General features: G+C 31.1%; 1 long non-coding RNA gene across 1 annotated transcript; it reads left to right on the forward strand.

Annotated features, from left to right (window-relative positions):
• The first annotated feature begins 528 nt into the window (after positions 1-528).
• LOC133804883 (uncharacterized) lies at positions 529-4,571 on the forward strand. The gene is made up of 2 exons (XR_009878685.1): positions 529-1,155; positions 4,382-4,571. It is a non-coding gene; the product is annotated as an uncharacterized LOC133804883 (long non-coding RNA).
• Positions 4,572-5,091: the final 520 nt, after the last annotated feature.

Below are 5,091 nucleotides of genomic sequence, written 5' to 3' on the forward strand. Positions count from 1 at the left end.
GATTTAATTATATATTGGGATGATAAACAGATATTTATGTCCGAAATTATGTTTTATTCTTTGGAATGGTCAATAAATGATATTAAAATTTAGAAATGGAAAATAATTTGAATTTAAAGAGTTTTTTCTTTTAATTTAAATTATTATTATTTTTGGGAAATAGATAATGAGAAATATTTAAATTGATAAATGAGATTTATAATTGTTTGAAGATTTACGTTTTAAATTATGAGATTTAAAATAAAAGAAATCTTGATTACTTAATTATTATGGTATTTATGGAAATAATGTTAGAAGTTTTTATTTCAATAAAAAGAGAATTTTATTAACTAATTGTGATAAATTGATGTAAAATGACATCTATTTATATTTTGGGATTAAAAAAATAATCAAAATAAATATTAGACCAATTTTAAAGTGTTTATTCTACCAATTAAGGGTTAAATTAATAAATAAAATAGACAATAATTAAATAAATAAGTTATATATTAAAATAAGATTTTAAATAAAAGGAAAAAGCTTAATTTTTAACATAATAGCTCTCTTTCTCTCTTTTTTCTTGGATTCCCTCTCTCCCCCCTGTTTCTCTTTTTTTCTCTCATGCCAGTCGTCTTCCCTAGCTCCGATTGCTACACGCTCCTGACAAGAAGATTCAAAGGCCACCGAACCATCGGTCACGCGGGCCATCGGAGCTCACTCGCCAATTAAGCCTCCCAAACAGACGCTCGAAGTTCCAACATTAGTTCTAATTTTATCTTCGATCCGACCACCTCAAGCCTTCACTGGCTAAGTGACCACCACCATCATGTTCCTTACATCGTAGGCTTCAAGACCAACAAAAGGATCAGACTCAATGGTCATCAAAGTTTGAAGTTGACATTCACCGGAATTCATGGAGATTTCCAAACTTTTAAGCTTAGATCCGAGCTTTTCCGAGCCATTCCAAGATAAACCACCACCACCATGACATTTCCCATGGCTTGGGCTTCAAAACATAGTAGTTTGTTTCCTGAACCACCACCGTTGAGTGGTGGCACCACCGTCGTCGTCGGAGTTCTGCCGTGAGTCACAGTCGGTGACCACCTCAGGGGCTTCAGAGCCATTTTCGAGCTCCACAAAGCAACGCTCAACTCGTGTCGAGTCCCGAACATGTTGGTATAATTTCTAACCCTGATTTTAATTATTTTGGGGTTTAGAAATTAATTGTGATTTAGGAAATTAATCGCAATCATGTATGTTGATAATATGTTATGAGTTAATTAGCCTACTGTGATGTTATTGGACTACTCTGGGACTATCATATGCCTTATTTGCTAGTTTTAAAAATTGGGTAATGTTCGATTTGCAGTCGTTATGCTACCCATTTTTCTAGAAATTTACAGACTCATGTCGAGTTAATTTTTATAAATTCGTTATCAATGGGTAAATTGTGATTTTTTAAATCCCTGACAGAAATTTAAAACTAAGTCATAATCCTTACAAAGAGGAAATTTGTTAATTGAGAGTTATAATTGGTAGGCGATTAATTCTAAAAAGCTAATGGTTTGAAGACTCGAGCACTATGATAGAAATCATTTAGAACCCGAGAGGTAAATTTTAAAGGCTAATTACATAATTGAACATAAATTAGCATCTAGCTAGAGTTTTTGTCTAAAGGGATTTTGAAAAGGAAATTCGCTATTTTGGGTATAATTATTGTTATCAATAATTATATTATCAATAATTTCTTATGTTTAATTAATGTGTTATTATTAATCGACCAATGTGGTGTTCATAATGAAATTGGAATTGTTATAAAAATAAAAATGGTTAACGAACGATTTTGGGTGGATTGGAAAGAAAAAAACAAATGGAATTTAAATTGTTTAATTTCAGTATTTTAAAACTTATGGTCTTAGACCATTTTTATGACAATAATTTATATAAAGGAAACCAATGAACGATGTTATTATCACAACTTAATTGATTACTAAAAATTTTATAATAAATGTAAGAGTTTCTAATTGAAGGAATAATCTATTTTGATTCATTATGGATTTTTGAAGAATAAATTAATGGCTTCCAAACAAATCAATTCAAGGCTTCGAAGTTTGAGATTTAAGCAATTTGTTCTAACCACTTGAATTAAGTTAATAGGTTATGGGCCTAGAGAAATTATCTATAACTAAGGACTCTGTTTTAAATCAGCTATTCTTATACCGCTTTGATATTTTATGTGAGATGTTTTATTATTGTTTTATCAATATGAATATTAGTATAACTTGGGTCAATACTAATAATAATAAGGGTTTTTGTGATTGTGTTTATTAAATGGTTAGACTTTGAAGTCAGGGTCATTATTAGATGATAACTAATATTATCATTTTGTTCATTTTGTCACCCTTAGTATGCACTAGATTTTTAAAGTGAATAATTTGGTAAGTTAGTGATTAACTCAATTACGATCCTGGGATAGCATTAAAGGCTGGGAAAAATCTTGGTTGATAGTTCTTGTTGAGCAATCTTATATATCTAAGGACCTAAGGTAAGTAAATCTCACCATACGTTATTTACTTGCTCATATGTTTGATTATATGGCTGCACATAAACTGCATGACTTATGTACTCTAAGATATTATTAAGACGCAGACTCAATGAATGTGTACATGTTGCCTATTTATGTGATATAAGGTGTCTCAATAATTGAGAAAGATCGATATGGTGATTATAAGTGCATTTTTAGGCAATATAGAATATAATTTATTTTGTACTTGTACTTGCTTTGTCTGTGTAACTAAGAATGAAAAACTTTATGATTATGCTTGCATGGTTTAATTTTTATATCTATGGGTACTTTGTTGTTGAATGAGTTTTGTGTCTCTACGATGTTGTGCACTTAGTATGACTAGAGCGAACTGTGTAAATTTCTTTGCTGGAAGTCAACCTTTTAACTTCTGTGGCAAGACATGAAATAGCTGTGTTATATACGTTAGTATAGAAACACATGCACATCCATACACTTATCGTAAAAGATTTACATAGAGACCGTAACCCAGTGGGGCTCGTCGTGATGCGGTCTGATCCGCTCACAACTATTATCAATCTAGTTCAAGTCCGTGACAATTACTATCGGTCTGGTTCAAGTCTATTACAATTATATTCGATCTGGTTTAAGTCTGTCAAAATTATTATTAGTCTGGTTCAAGTCCATGGCAATTACTATAGGATTGGTTAAAGTCTGTGACAATTATATTCGGTTCGGCTAAAGTTCGTGGCAATTATTATTCAGTTTGGTTCAAGTCCGTGACAATTATATTCGGTCTGGTTCAAGTCCGTGACATTTGGCTATTATCTGGTCTGATTCAAGTCTGTGACAATTATTATCAGTCTGATTCAAGTCTGTGACATTTGGCCAATATCTGGTTCAGGTTAAGTCTGTGACAATTACTATTAGGTCCAGTTCATGTTTGCAAAAATTTGACTTGGACGAGTAACCCAATGTTAACTAGGAGTCTTTCGAAATTAGAGTGAGCATATTTACACCCGTGATAACATCTGTGACCTGGGGATCGATGTTTTCCCTTGGTATTGTATGTTTGGAATGGATAATGTTGATGTTCGATTCCCATTTTTATTGGTATGTATGTTTAGGGGTGCCTGTTAGCCCCAAATTATTTTGGTGACTCCCAAGTTGACTTCTAGGGTTAACTTTGGTGTATTGTCAGCTACCTTGCAGATTGATAGTATTATTGGCTATTATCTTCGTGAGTTGAATTGCTGCGGTATTATTAGATTTGGTGCAAGTCATGAACGATTTGAATAAAATGCTTGAATTAAGTTCTATATAGGTGATCAATTAAGGGGTGTGATTAGATAAATCTAATTCAGGAAACTATGTCAAGAAGGACTTGTAAGAGTTTGATCATAGTCCACAACTAGTCTTAACATGCTAAAGAGTACACATACGTTATTGTTGTACAGTTAGCCCTGTGACCTAATTAGGCGTCTCTTTCTCTGGCCTCAGGATTAGTATACAAGACTAAAATTTTATATGTTGGTTAGAGTGTTGATTCCCGAGCCTCTATACCTAATATGTTATATAGAATAGCTAAAGACCCGTTAAGGGAGATTATAGTCATGTGATAGTCACGAAATTATTATTAGTGCGTAGGAAGGTAAATGTTCTCAATTAGCATTTATGTAAATAGCATGATTTTATAGTGTTTCAATTAATGATGACGAAATGTGAACTCATATGATTGTCCTATGTATGTTACGCTCATGGCTATGTTATCCTGTCATACATTATCAGGTCACGACATATGTATATAGGCATACATGCATTGCATGGGATTTACTTACTGGGCATTAGCTCATTATTCTGTTGTTTTCTCCTTTTCAGGTGTGACTTGATACTTGGACCTCTTGTGGACTCCGGACTCGGAAGCAATGACTTTTATGAATATTATTTTTAGAAGTCTTATATTATTCTATAAGTTTTGTTTAATTGGACTTTGTAAATAACCAAATGTTATCAAAGTTCAATATTTTTAAACTTTTCGCATTTTTATAGACTTTGAGTTATGATTTTAGTGTTAGATGTCTGACATATTTATAGGAATTGTGCATAAGTGTACGACAGACGTACCTGACCTCGCGAGTCGTTACATTACTAGTGGAATAATATTAATATGTATGGAAAAATTCCACATCAATCACTATCTCAAAAGTAACATTAAATAACGAAAAGCACTCCTTGCATTTCAAATCTATATATTTATATAAAAGAGAGCATCAATAAGATGATGTGTCACTCTAAAATTACTCCAAAACATTTTTTCTATTTTATCATTTTTTCACATTTTTTTATTTTTTTTAAATTTATGATTAAAAAATAAAAATACATATCTAATTCATATATAATTCGAATTAAATTAATTAATTAAATTAAATTAGAGTTATTTAAATTATAAATATTTAAATATATTATATATTATTTTATTTAATGTAATGCTCCAAAGCATTCTTTCTATTTTCTCATTTTTTTCACATTTTTTTATTCTTCTTTTAAAAATTTATGATTAAAAACGTAAAAATATATATCTAATTCAT

Source organism: Humulus lupulus, chromosome X (genome assembly GCF_963169125.1).
Source record: "Humulus lupulus chromosome X, drHumLupu1.1, whole genome shotgun sequence".
Taxonomy (NCBI): Eukaryota; Viridiplantae; Streptophyta; class Magnoliopsida; order Rosales; family Cannabaceae; genus Humulus; species Humulus lupulus.